The sequence below is a fragment of the Nelusetta ayraudi genome, unplaced genomic scaffold (genome assembly GCF_046127955.1).
Source record: "Nelusetta ayraudi isolate G7.1 ecotype Tasmania unplaced genomic scaffold, CSIRO-AGI_Nayr_v1 ptg000017l, whole genome shotgun sequence".
Lineage (NCBI taxonomy): Eukaryota > Metazoa > Chordata > Actinopteri > Tetraodontiformes > Monacanthidae > Nelusetta > Nelusetta ayraudi.
This window is the reverse complement of record NW_027466067.1, coordinates 10,786,636-10,802,951: the sequence shown is the minus strand read 5'-3', so window position 1 is coordinate 10,802,951 and position 16,316 is coordinate 10,786,636. Positions and strand designations below refer to the sequence as shown.

General features: G+C 44.1%; 1 protein-coding gene across 6 annotated transcripts in view; it reads right to left on the bottom strand.

Moving 5' to 3' along the window:
• Window positions 1-16,215, bottom strand: part of foxj3 (forkhead box J3) — a 79,083-nt gene extending 62,868 nt beyond the window's left edge. For 5 of the 6 annotated variants that reach the window (XR_012926559.1, XR_012926557.1, XR_012926560.1 and 2 more), the window contains exon 1: window positions 15,867-16,209. The gene's annotated coding sequence lies outside the window, so the exon portion shown is untranslated. Of the gene's footprint in view, window positions 1-15,866 lie in introns of all 6 variants that reach the window. The other variant, XM_076025409.1, reaches the window with a different exon arrangement.
• Window positions 16,216-16,316: the final 101 nt, after the last annotated feature.

Below are 16,316 nucleotides of genomic sequence, written 5' to 3'. Positions count from 1 at the left end.
CACGCGGCATTCTGAGTAACTAAGACGGCTAGGATATAAATAGACACAGTGAGAACCAAGATACAACAAAACTTGTCTCACTTCTCTCACCATTGGAGAGTTGTTTGAAAGCCATTGACAGTTTTTTTCTTAATGCTGAAAAAAATAAAGCAATGGCGACCACACATTCGGCTCTGCGGTTCACGGAAAGCAGATCGCCAACTTATGCGCAACAGATTTTTACGGTAATACTTTCCCTTCTTGCACGATTTCAAAATAAGCCTGTCAAGTTAATGTGACAAACTGCTGTTGTTACAATACAGACCTTTTCAAGCAAACGAACAAGCAAATAAAAACCCCTGCAAAGCACACCAGCGCCCCCGAATATCCTATAAGTGTGAAGAAGCATCAAAGTGAAGGTGTCGCCAAGAAAGCAGCAAGGAGCAGAAGACTGTAATGCAGTGCGATTGTGAAAGTGCCTGTGGCGTTTCCGAAGGGGAACATTAATTTCAGAGAAAGACACTGTGTGGGCAGCTGACATTTCACTCTGCTCTCTACCACAATATTGGCTATAATGGGTCAACAACTTGCTCCGGGCATGTGAAACACTTTGGTGTTTCATCAATGATAATGTCAGTCATACGCAAACGATATCAGATTTAAAAGACAAAGAAAAAACAAAAAAAAACTGTGGGATTTTTCAGTTCTTGAGAGTGCTGGCAAAGTGTCACCTTCAGTTTTCGAAACCCAGCAGGTTCGATCTGAGAGACAGAAGGTGTTAAATAGCCAATTGCAGATTGATCTTGAGGCCTCTTAATTGTTCACCCACAAAGTATGAAGTCATTTGCCTTGTTCTGTGAGCTAGAAAAAGGGCCCATATAATACAAAGTTTGTGTCTAATCGTTAGGCACTGTTCCATAAAGGCTCATTGGACATAAAGGAAACCACCATTGTAGCCCCCAAGACAAGCTATACTGCAGGTCTCATTGTAACCTTGCATCAATATTACAGAGCTCATCAAAAGTCTTAAGAGCTTTACATTAATGGATGCAGACAGAAGCCAAACCACTTCAGTGCCGACTGGGGATTCAATTCTTTATTAATAAAATCACATTATCCTCGCTGTTGGACGGCCCTGCGCAGTCTGAAGAGGTCAACTGTGGATGGAGGAAATACTCCTGAAAATCGAAGGCCAATGCACTGCAGGTTCCCAATTATATAACAATATTAGTTACATGTGATGGGGTGTTATTGATAAATAAATAAATTCAAACGGTTGGAGAATTACGGAAGCGCATTGCTGCCACCCTAGAAAAAAACAAACACATTTATCACATTTGTACGTGATAATTTTCACGTTATAACGTGAAACTATCACGTTGTTTTGTGATAATTTTCACGTTATAATGTGATACTGAGCCCTTCTTTATCTTGTGTGGCAGTGAAGTACAGAAGCGCATCAACTTGAGTTGATTGAAAAGGAACCCACGATAGGGCGGCAATTCAAATTTTTTGGGGGGGTTTGCGATAATTTTCACGTATAAACGTGATAATTTCACGTTATAACGTAATACTGAGACTTTTTTTTCTAGGGTGGCAGCAACACGCTTCCATAGAGGATATTTTTCATGAGGTGATATCCTGCAAATCTTGCTGTACTTCTAGCTAATACATTTTTTGACCAATTTCACAAACAACAAACAGCTCATTTCTATCGTATTTCAAGCTAGGGAGGATTGTGAAGTTACAGCGTCGCCGGTGTGTGATTTGCACCTTTGCCCATACAAAGCAACAACAACGCTAAAGCCTCATTACGCGTGCTAACGGTGACAATGATGATGTTCAGCATTATTTTTCCTTCTTTCCATTCATGCCACACTGCTGGTGTAAAAGTTGAGGCTAATTAACATGGACCCTTTCAGTTCTGTAAGCATGATGTTTGCAGCAGTGAAGGACAGAAAAACAGCTCCAGCATCCTAATGAATGCCGAGAGAGAAAGGATTCCCATCGCTTTCAGCTCTGCTGACATAACCCTATTTAAAACCACATCAATTCTTGTGCTCCGCTATCTGGAAGGGGTTGTCGGCAGTCTCACCTTTTTCCCTCCACCTTCCTTTCCTCCACTTAAAATTCCAGAGTTTGCCCCCACCCCACCCCCCTCCCTCACTACCACCACCACCACCACCACCACCACCACCTCCACGCAGACTGTGCTCATTACAGCGGATTTGCATGTCTGCTCCGCAGCAGTACGAGCGGAGATGAAACAGAACTCCCAGTGGCTGCCTCTGCACAGCTTCCCCTCATCTGACAGAAAGAGCTCCACCTTGGGCCCCAGACACCACCGGCAAACAAATGCAGGCGTCTTAAACAGACCGGTAGTCAATAAAATATCAGCATGTTGCTGAAAAGATCGGCACATCAAGCCTGTTAGGCTGTTTTTTAAGCACGGCGCCAGTTATCTTTTTCTTTCCGAAGGATGAAGAATGACAAGCACGTTGCAAACGGACTTGCATTCACACACACTTTTTCTTTTTAATCTGTACTTCTAAGGATGCTTTGAGGACCTCCTCCTCCTTAAGTTTAAAATATTAAGATCTAAGACTTCAGCCCCTTCATCCACCAAGTTCTATCCTCAGTGATCTGATCACAAGAGGGAAGCCTTAATTACATGTGGAAACACGCCCAAGATGCATTGAGGATGTAATTGAGATCGAATCTCTCCAACCGCATTCAGAGGTGGTCTGAGCTGGATGTGGCCACAACCGTTTAGCAGCGGAGGCAGCATTCCACGCTGGGACACACTGAAGGGCTGCCTACACCATACTGACGTCTCCTCAGCAAGCAGCACAACCTTTTTTTTCATGCAGGTAAAAACATCACAACAGAGAGAGGGAAGATTTTTTTTTTTTATTTTAATTACTGCACAAATTGTTTTATACTACACCGGACCACTTTTAGAGATTTTTTTAATAGGGCTTATTTTATTTTATTTTATTCTCAGCTCCTGCTCTCATTTCACTATTATATTGGGAAAACTGCCTCGAGGCAAACTAATAACACGGCGCAGGTCTGTGCATAATATAGAATTATAAAAATGCGTAAAATGCTCAAAGGTGAAGTGCATTGCTGCCTCTTGCAGGTATGAACAAAAACAATAAAGAATTCTCCTGAACAGGCGGGAATGTCCGACGTGAATCTGCACAGTGGGGGAGGGGCACTCCTGACTGGCGGTCACTGGAGTGGCACGTGGGGATTCATGTCCGTGCCAGGTGGAAGCGCACGTGTACAGAGCGGCCCGCTTGCCATCGGATCGTTCGACGCGTCACGAAATATCGTCGACCCCTGAGGAAAGTCGGTACATTCGATTTCTGCCATGCAAGTGCCATGAGTGAAACAGCGACTGCAACTGCAAAAATTAACCAATGAGCATGAATAGCGTGCAGGCTTCTGGTCAGGAATGACTGGTCTAAATGTCAAATGCTTGACAAATGAGAGTGCAAAGCCACTAAAAGGGGGGTGAAAAAAAGAAAAAGCATTTCATTTTTGCTCTGTTCAAAGTAGGTGGTTTTTAATTTTTTTTTTTCTTTTTTTTTTTTCTTGGATGACTCCTTGGGTGAAAGTGGTGCAACATGAGGCATGAGTCACTGAAAGAAAGGGGAAGGAGAACTATTGTACACACATGCTCCAGTGTGAGGGCAGGCCGCACATTGGTTTAGAAGCACAAATCCACAAATGATTGTTTTGGGGGAAAAAATGAACATCAAAAAGTTTATTACACTTAAAACCAGATCAGATCTTTTTAGTGTATTAACTTTATTGTTATTAACAAATGATCTGATTTATGTTTTATGCATGAATTGCTTCATCTTCATCAAGGGAAATCCTCTGACTCATAAGTACGTGACAGCTTACGAAGCAGACAAAAAATAAAGTTAAAAATGAGAACTTGGACATTATTTTTGTTTCAGGGCTTTCAGATCCATATTCTCGGAAAGCTACAATATTAGAGCAAGGATAGAAACATTAGTAGAGAAAATATTAACACTATAGTTGTTGTTTTTTGTTGAACAACTAATCTTAACATGTACTAGAACCAAGGGACAAATGAGTAAAGCAATTGAAGTTACCACTGAGGCAGCGGAGCTATAACGCCAGAGTCGAGCTGCATATTTTGAAAAGTATTCTGAGCATTATCATTATCATTTGCAAGTTGTATTTTTAACTGCATTGCATCACAGAAAACTCACAGAATGGAATATAAAATTGCAATTGTTCTCCCGGCAGCGTAATGGTTGCGCCATCAGGCTAGTGACGGCGGCGGTTTAAAAGAAAACTACTGTTACCGGAACAACACATGGCCTGCAGCCAAACACTTGACTATCTTCGTCATCACCAACTAAATGTGTGCCAAAACAAATGTTACGTTCTCACTAAGCGGCTATAGATAATAACTTCGGCTCTGTTTGAAAAATGTCATAAAGGAAAACTGACAGGGCAAACCTTGCGAAACAACTGACTGCTGCTCCGAGTTCTATTTTGAATTAACGGGTCTAAGCAAATTTAGCAGACAAATTTTTACCTCCAATTTTTTTTTTTTTTTTTTAATACATGTATGAACAAAGTTATTCGAGATGTCTCACACAAACTGTGTACAGATCATGTGATGTGGACAGTGGAGAAAAAAAAAGTCACACTTTGACCACTTCAGGTAACGAAGGCACCTTGGATTAGATAATGCTGCTTCCTTCAAAGAGGAGACAGCACCCAAAATCAGATGTTGCACCGGTGACTAAAAGGCTTTTAGTCTCAAGGTACAACCAGCCACTTAGACTCCATTATGTCGTTTGACACAAAAGTTATGAGGCTGTTTTGACTGTGAAATTCAACAAGATGTTTAAAGACCCTCCACTAACCCTCCACTAAAAAAAAAAAAAAAAAAAAAAAAAAAAGTAGAAGGGGAAGGGGGAGGGCGGTTAGCATGTTTAGTTACTGAAAGGCATACTTGTGGTTGTGTGGCAGATAATGTCTGGTGCAGCAGCAAATTTTGGTATGAGATTTTGCGCAGGAGCCGGAATGGAAAGACTTAATTAGTACAAATCGCAACATTATGAATCCAAAGTAGCAATATTCTGGAAAACCACAGCAGCAGCAGCAGCAGATTGAGTATTCTGTGCGGCACGCTCCACTAGTTTCTGGAAATTTCATAATTGCTCTTTACAAAAAAACGGGGGAAAAAATGGAAAGAAATTTTTAGTGATAGCTAAATGTTTGATGAAAAGAGAGGGGGATTTGAAAATGGCAGCACGGTGGTCAAAGTGGTTTGCCACTGGGGTCTCTTCAAAAGAAGCAAAAAGCATGAAGAAGAAAAAAAAAACCCAATGGAGAAGAGACAAGATTAATAAAAGTGGTTTTCAAAGAGGCAGACATATTGGAGCGACTGAATAGAAATTACCAGGCATAAACCAAAGCAGCAATCAGCATTAACCAAAAGACCTGAATAATTTGATTCTGTCCAATTACGGCCACTTTTGTCAGGGGCATCATTTTGACATTTTCTGACTGCACTCACCCAGAAGCAGAGGAGTCCGTGTGCTGGAGGCTGCCTGCAAAAGCTCACTGCAACTCTTTAATGGTCAGGAAGTACAGCGCATGTTAACTAATGACAACCGCAGCTTACAGTCTTTCCTTCGCCTCCCCACTGTACACACCAGCTACCACCGACGCACCCCCTCCCTCCCAAAAGCTGCCTTCTGCATCTTAATGAGAGGAGGGGAAACTAGAAGGGAAGTGAAGGCATGGCAGTCTTTTAGAGGAAGCCAAATGAATGACTGAACGCAACACCCGGGGGGGGGGGAGCATGCTGGGGGGTTTCCAGGAGGTCGGAGCAAGTAGGGCCAATCGTGTCAAGGCAGAGGCAGCAGACTAAAACAAAAGTGACATATCAAAGCGGGGCCGAGCCTCGCGCAAGAGGGAAAAAAGAAGCGGCGGAGACGCTCGTTTCTGCCTCGGTGACGGACAACAACACCGTCGCAGAAAAGAAACACAGCAAATTAAGTGGAAATTCCTTTGGTTGCAGAGTTGTATCTTTTTCTTTTTCTTTTCCATTCCAGCCACCCCAGTGATTGTGCAGCCTTTGATCCCAACCTTATTTATATTTCAGAGGAGAACTGTAAACGTGGCAATAGAGAGAATTAAAAAAAAAAAATAATAATACAAAAATATCACCCAGTATCACCCGTAATAATCAACTCAACTGTATAAAGTTGGCATCAATGGCGTTTGCAAAACCATTATTTCCAAATCAAAACTGACGAGGCCTTGGGGCTACTTTCACCGATTCATGGAAATAACTGCTTTGCTTACATGTGAAAGCCATAATCTCCGACACCCTGTACAAACAGGGGCTGTGCAGCGCAGGAGCACCAAGACGTTGCAGGATTATGTGAGCTCTTAAATGAGTTATATTTTTAAATTAGTTTGATGAGAGCCAACGTGGCCTTAAACTCAGTTTGCTTCTAATGAGATATCAAAGCCCCACTGTTTACAATGCATCTTCTCTCCCTGCGATAATAAAAGGGAATCCTCTGCGGTGGCTGCTCTGCTGACACAGCCTTTAGGTGCTTAAAGCCAAAAATGGCTGTTTTAAGTGCGCTTTAATTGACTTATATTTACCCACTGTATTGTCTCGCAAATAAATAAAAAAAATGAAGATCTTCTGGCACTCCTTGAGGATTTTACAAAAGTAGGTCAGTCAGTCTCCTGTGAGTCATAGATTTTGGCAGGGGACCAAGAAGAGCAGGTATGGCAGAGAGCAAGAGCTGACGGCGCACTAATACTACCAGGGTAGGATTTCATCAGTTTTATAATAAACTTTGCTTACAAATCTGTGCATTTTGTGGTACGCTGTGATTTTTTTTTTTTTTAAAGGGAAGAAGATAATACAGCGCAAGGAATTCCTAAATGCGAGTTTGGGGAATTGAAAACAGCAATAAAGACTACACACACTTAACTGCACCATAAATTTACATCCACAGTTATATTGCAATCAGGCCTCCCGAGGAGCATAACGTTTAAACTTAACCTAACCAACTCCGCTGCAGTCTGTTTCACCACCCCCCCCCTCCCCCCCACCCCCATATAAATTTCCTTCACTGGGGCAGTAGACAGATTTCTCACATTGCAGGTGCAGCCTCATTCCTCTCCAGAGCCGAAGCCTGGGCTTCCCTCCCAGGGCCGCAGCACCTTGGCAGAGTGGCTGTCTTCTGGGGTCAGAGCAGGGCTCGGGATATTTTTTAATTTTTTTTTTTTTTTTATAAACAGCCGAAGGCGGTGACTCAGCCTGCTCTAAGATGTCCATCACCGAGCCACCTCAGGACAACCACCATTCGGAGGTGGCGCTGACGTGCGGCCAGGCGCCCCCCCCTTCCACCGATACATTCCGATTTATTTATTTTTTTCTCTTATTGAGCAACTGGCACGGACTGTCCCCCTCAGCCAGCGAAGCTCTCCTCCAGCTAACCCAACCACCCTCTCATTCATCCACCCGGAGGGAGAGGCACGCAGGCCAGAGGAAGTATGACTCATCCGAGTAACAAGATGCATTCTTCTGAATTCTCAACAGACATGTTGTTTGCTAAGCGAGGAGCGCGGCGAAGTGTGGTGCAGTAAGAGAAGCGAGTGGGGGGGGGAGAGAGAGAGAGAGAGAGAGAGAGAGAGAGAGAGAGAGAGAGAGAGAGATAAGCAATAATCAAGAGGCCAGCGACAACATGACAGAGGAACAGAGGGGTGGGGGGGAGGGTGGCGGGGGAGCTGCAAGCGACGGGGGCAAGAGGAGCGAGTCATCGGCTGCGTGGGTTCTCCGCTCTGCACAGATCGAGCGTTCTCTCCCTCCAACTCCGCAGAGAGAATCCTTGGCTTCTGTTCGGGGTTTTCTGAATCACAGATGGAGACTCCAAGTACTTAATCTAAGGCTAATGCATCGGCTTTTATGTAGAAGGAAAAAAGACAAATGACACCGACGGAGAGGTTTCTCTTGTGCAATACTATTCTGTGGAGCGCAAAACGGCCGCACGGCGCAAGGCCCGACTCCAGCCTCACCGATGCCACATCTGCACATCTCGGTGCTCCTCCCCCCCCCGCCCCCCCATCCCCCGCAACCCCCGCCACCGCACTCCGACACCCACCCAAACATCACGTGCCTCGCACACCACATCACACAAAAGTCTCCAACTTCTAAATAAAGCTATTTCTGGAGCAGCCCGCAATGCCATCGTCTACGATGACAAAGCAAATAAAGCAACGTTATTGGGCTTTCAGGAGCGACCAGAGCTTTGGATTTGTTGATGGACTTTAGTAAATACTCTCACTAGACGTGGCTGCAGACAAAATGTTCAAAAACTATGACAAACCAAGCAGGCTTTATACTTGCCCCTCTAACTTTCCTCCCCAAATCCACGTTGTCGGCACACAGATCACAACGATAAAACTATGACTAGGGATGTTAGCAATTTATCGATTGTCGATTAATTGTCGATTAAGAATTTAATCGATTAAATTAAATTAGTCGCAATGAATTGAATTTTTTTTTTTACGCGGGTAGTTAATATCATTATAACAGTGTAGTGGCGGGAAAGAGCGATTCACCTGCAGATACTGTGATGGTCATAATATACCCAGAACAAGTTACTGTTAAACAACTTTAAAAAAAATAATAATAATAAAAAAAGTTGAATGTGACCTCTTAGAAGTCAACTTAAAGTCAGAGGATAAATGTTTAGGGTGCTATTACTGTTCTCTAATGTAAAAATGGGTCACAATGGACCCTTTAAGGTTTAAATAATGTGTTCCTTCAACATTTTTCATTGTGAAATTTAGGTTCTCAGGAAAAATCGCTGCTTATCAATTAATCGATCGATAAGGTCAATCAACTAACGATTAATGAATGAATCGATAACTTGCATCCCTCACTATGACGGCTAAAATTATTACAGTTTGCCACGAACATTATTTACTGAGCAATAGTATGTGGTTTACTAAGCTAGCCCTGCAGCACACACAGGAAATGGTCTTGTATATTAATACAGGGAAAGCACCGCGGCACCCACCTGTTTCAAGTATTACAATATTAGCCGTGATTAGTTTTGACACTGAATGAATGACACTGTTTAATGCGTGTTGCGATTCCTGACACAGAGGCTGTGTGGACGGTATGGCTGCTCAGCACTCTGCTCTCACTCCGTCTACATGAAGCAAAACAAGAATCAATATCCCACATTAAAACGTGAAACCCATTCATAACCCACTAGTTCCATCGTTAAAACTATGAATTCATCAGGTTATAACGTGGTGAAAGTGGTTATGATTTATCATCTATCATGTTTAATAAGTGCAGAATCTTGCCACGTCTCAACCTGAGCGCGGAGTCGAAGTTAATCAAATTGCATAAATGCACCGTGTTTCAATAACAGCTTCCCCACCCTGCCAATCTTCTCATACAGTTTTACATTTTTACCGTATATGCATCTTTTCTTGCGACAATGCATGATCAAATTTGAACCTGGCAAGCTGCACATTTTTATAATGGAAATGGTTATATAAAAGCTTTATTTTTTTTAAAACAATGTACAAACAAGGCCAAAGTTGTAGCAATAAGCAGTACAAGGTTTCATAAGTAAGATGATTACGTTTGTATGCTGAATTAAAAATATACCATAACTTAGAAAACAATCATATCTTAATGTAAAACTTGTCAGTGAACCAAACGTGACAGAGATACATTTTTAATTCTAGGACATGATAGATAGAGAGACATCTGCATTGGGCTGCTGGTTATGAGTTAATTCAAGAAGCTAGCGTTACATAAAAAGCTCCTTCTTGTGTGCTGTTGAAACAATGTTAATTTACACAGAAAAATAAATTAAAATAAACTGAAAAAAAAATACATGATCATATACGCACACATGACGCACGTGGTGCATTTATAAGCCCTTATCTCTGTCATGAATGGACTTTCATCTTGTATATTAGACTATTACTTTCCTGGTGTTATTCTGTTGTGGCTTTGTTTTAGTATGGTATCAGAATTTGGGGCATTTACCATTCAGAATGTAGAGTCATGACAACCCTTGCTGGCAATGGGGGAAAGAATTTTGGATATTTTTCTAGATATTTTATTCCTCGTCACTAAATTCGACTGCAGCTCAGGAGGTAGGGTGGCTTGTCCAATAACCAAAAGGTTGGCGGTTTCAATCCCGCTCAATCAGAGTCTGTCGTTGTGTCCTTGGCCAAGACACTTTACCCACATGGCCTCGTACGAATGTGAGTGGATGTTGGGTGGTGGTCGGAGGGGTCGTTCGCAGATTGGCTGCCGTGCTTCCGTCAGTCTGCCCAAGGGCAGCTGTGGCTACACATGGTAGCTTACCACCACCAGTGTGAATGTGGCGTGAATGAACAACGGGTTCAATATAAACCCTTGAAAAGCGCTATATAAATCCAATCCATTAATACTATTATAGAGGTTCGGGTTGTGCAAATTCCACATTTTTAGTATCTTTGTCATATTCCGTATCATAACTGTATAGTTATTATCTTGGAAAAAAAAGGAAGTAGTACGCAGTGTGAATGCCATTTTCAATGTCTTTTGACAAGACGTGAATTTTTGCCGTGAGAACACGGCTGAATCAATACACAGTATGCCGAGACGCTGAAGTTGACATTTCAGTACGGGAGCTGTCTGTTACATCTAGGATGGCGAGTTGCAAGAAAAACGTTTTGTACTTGACGGTTCAAACTTGTTTGTCTCAGACTTTCCCTTTATCCTATTAGCTTTCTATTCAAAACTAACCATCTGCCCACTCGTGCTGTGTCTTTTCCTATTTCAGCAGGAAGTGAATTTTGTCTCAGCCACAGGAGACACTGTAATGATTAAAACAGGTATTACTATAAAGACAGCCCTGTTCTTTCTGTACACGCTGAGTCAGCTTCTCAAGCTTGTCTTTTCTGCGTGCAAACGGCTCAAAGATTACATTGGAGTGCGAGTTGTATGAGAATATCAGGTAAAGAACAAAAAAAGCTGAGAATACCGAGGGTTGATCGAAACCCAACGACAATGTGCAGGGCTACTGAATTGAAAGCACTGAAGAGCAGATCATCCGTTCTTATCCAGGAGTTCAGCTATCCAACATAAAATCACAGCTACGTCCAATGCATTGACTCTGGCAACTTCTGTTATATATACCACTCAGAAACCACCAAGCCATCATTTTAATTAGAGGGATTTGTGGGCCACGCTTAACATTTGCTCCACTCAAATCCACATTCGACACCAAGAGGCATTGAAATATAAGGTCAAACCAAACGCTTATTCATGTTTTTTTATTCTTCACAAATTTAGCAGGCCAAAGCGAGGCCAAATGAGTCACTGCAACCACTGTGTATTACAAGAGACGCCAGTCCCCCACAAACCCCCAACCCACCCTTCTCTCCTACACTTTCTAAACTTACCCTGCAAGTGCCAGTGTGGGAAGTTACAGCACCCCACCACCCCCCCCCCCTTTAGAGAGAAGGGCCCTGATTAGTCAGACTGGGAAAACAAATGGCTAAACGTATTCACATACAAACAGTGTACTGAAGCTGATGAACCATAACGTGACGCAGCTGAATTAAACCTCAAAGGCCCCCCTTGCTGCATGTTGACCACAGTCCACATTGACCCGCACATATAAGCCGCAGTAAACAGGACTTTTGTAGGAACAGATTCTAGTTAATAGGCTGGAAGGACGTGGAATCAGGAGAACCAGGCAGTCTGCTGCCGGATGAATAAAAAATGAAAGTGTAGTGCTTCAGTAAATTAACTCCCTCCATCCCGTGAGGAAGGCGGGTGGTAAAGGGGTGGGGGCGTGACTGTGGAGTCGAGGATCGTTTGAAAACTGAACCTCTGCTGCATTCCCACATCCACCCCTATCTGGCGTGGGGCTCTTTAAAAATTCATTAATTTACAGCAAAAATAGATTAAAGCACCCAGCTGAGCAAGACTCAGAATTTGGCTCCTGAATAACATTAATGATAAAACATCTCCCTCCCTCAAGCTCAAGATGGTTTTGCCCGAGGAAAGAGTGGCGACTCTTTTCACCTTACGACACCTTGAGAATGATTTAGTTTCAATCATTACTAAAACAATGCATTTGAAATAGTCAATTTTGATAATGCTTTTCTTTGTAAGGGGGAAAAAAAAAAACCTGAGCTCTGCAAAAACCAGCGCAAACAAATTAAAATCCGTCAGAGGATTTGTCATTCCCATGATGCATGCCGTGCCAATGTCATTCTATTCACCATTTGATATCTCGGCTGCAGAGACTCAGTGACAGCTGCTCCAGGCCGCTGTGCCCCCCTCGCCCCAAAAAAATGCCTAGAACTGCAGTTACAGTAATTGCTCTGGCCAGCACTAAATGAGGTTCACTTAAGTGCAATTATCCCCCTCTGATCTCTCACATAAAGAGACTTCTTTAACACTGGAGAAGTGGGCTGCACAATGTGCCTGCAAACAAGATTCAAATTGGAATCAGGGAGGCATTTCCAGCAGACGAATGGTTTCATAGCTCATCTGCATTCTAGTGATGCACGGCATTGTTAATGAAGATTGAGCCGGTCTCCACTCACCAACACGTCGTCCATGAGGACAAAACTTTGCACCACATGGAAATACAGATTAAAAATACAGAGTGGGACTGCTGGAATTTTCTCTTTTCACGAGGCAGCCCCTTCTTTTCACCTGAGCCGAGTTTGAAGTAAGCCAAGTGTAGGCTTTACAGTTGTCGAGAAACAACAGTAGACTTCTTTTTTTTTTTGCGCGTACTCCGAGGTGAAAACCGTGAGGGACGAGGTGATGGGTGATTATGGAAAGAGACAGAAAACCATCAAGTCTCAGAGCAGACAAATTCATACCATAACAAGTCACCACAGAAATACTAAAGCAGAGCCTCTGTCCAACAGCATCACCACTGGGCCGTGCCAAAAAAATAAAAAAATAAAATAGATATATAAATAAATAAGCCCATGAATAAATTGCAATCTGCCAATCGCGTTACACAACACATCTTGAGCCCGCGGGGTGAGATGTGGCAGTCTAATAAGGGTTACTACACAGGGTACCTGTTGGGTGCTGTCCAACTAAGGCGGGTAGCGAGAGGGGGGGAGGGGTGGTTGTGATGGGTACTCTTGTAGCTACAGGCTAAACTACCACCAGGAGTCTGATAACTGCATCTCCGAGATGGCCATTTGAATAATCACTTCAACAAGGGGAGAAATTAAAAGGCCTCTCAGTGAGACAGGTCGACAGGCTCAAGGCCACATCCTGAATCCTAAATGAGGAGCTTGCACTCGCAGGGTGGAAACCTTTCCTCCGTGTAGTTTTGCAAATAAACGATGCGGGTTTCCACACCCTTGACATCGATCAAAGGTTCCGTGCATCGAAATATTACCCCTATCGAATGACACAATAAGTACTGTCACCCCCACAATAAACTAATCTATAATAGAAAATAAAATAGCTATGTTTGCGCACAAGTAGTCAGGCAAGGAATGTGGTAGCTTTAGTTCATTTCTCCATCAGTAAGATGAGGCAAAGACACAAACGGACCGTGGAGAAGTAGGTGGCTGCTGAAACCATTAGGCAAAGACTGCTGCAGACTGAAAGTAGCATTAAAAAAAAAAAAGGCTGTGTCACATCCTCTCATTCACGCTAAAAAATGATGCAGATGCGCGATCATCTCAGAGCCCTTATTTCTTTCAATCTAAATCCATAAATTAAAGATCGACATAAACAAACAGTGACACGTCACAAAGAGCATTCATGAAGACAAGGTCCTCGTCTGAACCTGCAAAATTTTTACTGCAGAGTTGAAAGTCGTTATTAACTAAACAATCGCAGCGCTTACAAGCATTATTTACCAGATGAAACGGAAGCACTTCAAAGAAATGCTGCCACAACGTGCTGCTTTATATTTGTGCATGCAATCTGTGTCGGGGTCCACACTAACACGTACCACCAGTCGCCCGTGAAACGTCTCAAAATTTCCTAGGCAGCAAAGGAATCAAAATCATTTTCAAATTGAAATGGTCTTTTTTTTTTTCAAATTCCATTACCGTTCTTTCAACGACTACATGACAATAAGCAAAGAAACGCGCAGATGAATTAAAAATACAAAACACGTAAATGCCAGTTTGCTGTTCACCGACTTCACCTGCGTACTTGGGCAAATAACGTGTGAACCCAAACATGATGTGATCTTCAAAGCAACATGCACTGATGGTTCAAGGCCAGACCCAGCGTTGCAGATCTGCTATTTAAAGAAATGGTGATTAAGAAGCAAACCAGGGCTGACCTTTGACTGACGGTACTGACTAACACTGTGGGGATTTTAATAGTGGAGGCAGAGGGTCTCGCAGGATCGAGATGTGTTGTGGGGGGAGGACCCTGGGGTTACTGAGGGTTTTGGATTGTGCCTCTTCTTGACACCTCCTGTCATGCGAGGAGCCGAGAAACTTCCAAAGGTAAGTCCATGACGCTCATCTTGATGGCAGCGCCCCAATCGTTACAACGGATTTTTATTTTTATTTATTTTTTTAAAGAACGGTACAAGTTAACAGCAGGGCAAATGATCCGTTCAGTCAGCCATCGGCTAACGCAGGCCGTCAGCACACGGCAAGGACGCCGTTCTGCACGCAAATGCCACAGATGTTTACGTAGCATCAACTGATCTGCGCCGTGACATAGTTACTAACTGGGCAAACGCATCAAAGCTGGGGAAAATACCCCGAGTGATCAATCGCACCCCCCCTGACCAGGTATTTATTTCACTGCAACGGTGTCCCTGCCATCTCAGGGCAAGGCAATCCGCAAGGGTGTATAAGGCAGCGGATGCAAGAAGCCGTGTCGAAATCACATTCACTGGAGGAAAGAAAAAAAAAAACCCACCCCGATTCACCTGAAACATGCTTTGCACTTGTTGATCGTCATTCCACATGGCAAAAAAGGCGCCTCCTCAAACAGTCACACTCGTCTGATGCTTCATGAGAACACACACACACACACACACACACACACACACACACACACACACACACACACACACACACACACACACAAGAATTTATTAGCCACCTAAGAAAAGGGGCGATTGGCAAACGGGGGGGAAACACACGGCAACAGCTGTGAGTCAAATACCACCGGAGCACGCAGGAAAGCCGAGCGACACTGGCTTCATTCACACGCACGCACTCAATGCTGGTCACACACGTTTCACATACCAAACAACTAGCTAACGATAACTGTTGGGAGGACCGCGGGTAGGTCGTCATAGCCACAATACTGCGAGGAAAACATGCACACGCCGAGCCAGCGGGGGGAAGAATGCGCCAGGAACGCTCAGCTAAAGTTAGCTGGCTACCCAAACTGGCTAGCTAGCTGTCAAAGTTGCCCTGTCAGTTGTCACCGGCTGGACGGAGGTGTTAGCAGGCTAACGCAAGAGCTGTCAACTTGGGAGAGTTGGGAGCAACACGGTCAGGGCTGTACGAACGCCGAGCACAGGCGAAACACAGACCGGGGAGAAAAGGTGTCCCCCCACAGCACACAGCACCACGCGCACACACACACACACACACACACACACACACACACACACACACACACACACACACACACACACACACACACACACACACACACACACACACACACACCACCGTAGACAGAGAGCGGCAAGCAGTGTGTCAGGGCCTGTTCACCGGGCTTAATCCCCAGAACTTCAGTGCAGCTCACTTCCCCGATAAAGTCGTCCATTTTCGTGGGCCTTAGTTCAACTTCCATGCCCGCGTAGCTCACTTACTCTGGGCGAAAGCTGCTGTGACGGCGGCTCACTGTAAATCCAGGCGGCAGTTTGAGAGTAACTGCCCACTCCCCTTCCTTCCACCTCCTCCTCCTCCTTCTTCTTCTCCTTCTTCTTTCAGACAGCGGCGGCTCCCATGAGCTGTCCCGTGCCTCCGACGTTACGGTCCCGTGTGCAAGTCGCCAGCGCAGTCGTAGGGTTCGCCGGTGTGCCCGCGGTGCCGTGGCTGTCCTTCCTCAGCTACTCTCTTACTCTCTCTCTCTCTCTCTCTCTCTCTCTCTCTCTCCGCCTTCCCTCCCCCGTTCGCCTTTCTCTCAGTCAGCGGCGGCGGCCGAGGCAACATCCGGGTCTCTTCCCCGTTTTGGTGAAGTGCCCGGAACTACTTTCACATACGACGACGACCAAGAAGGTGTTATTTCCCCTCCTCTCGCGCTCCTCCTCGCCACCTCT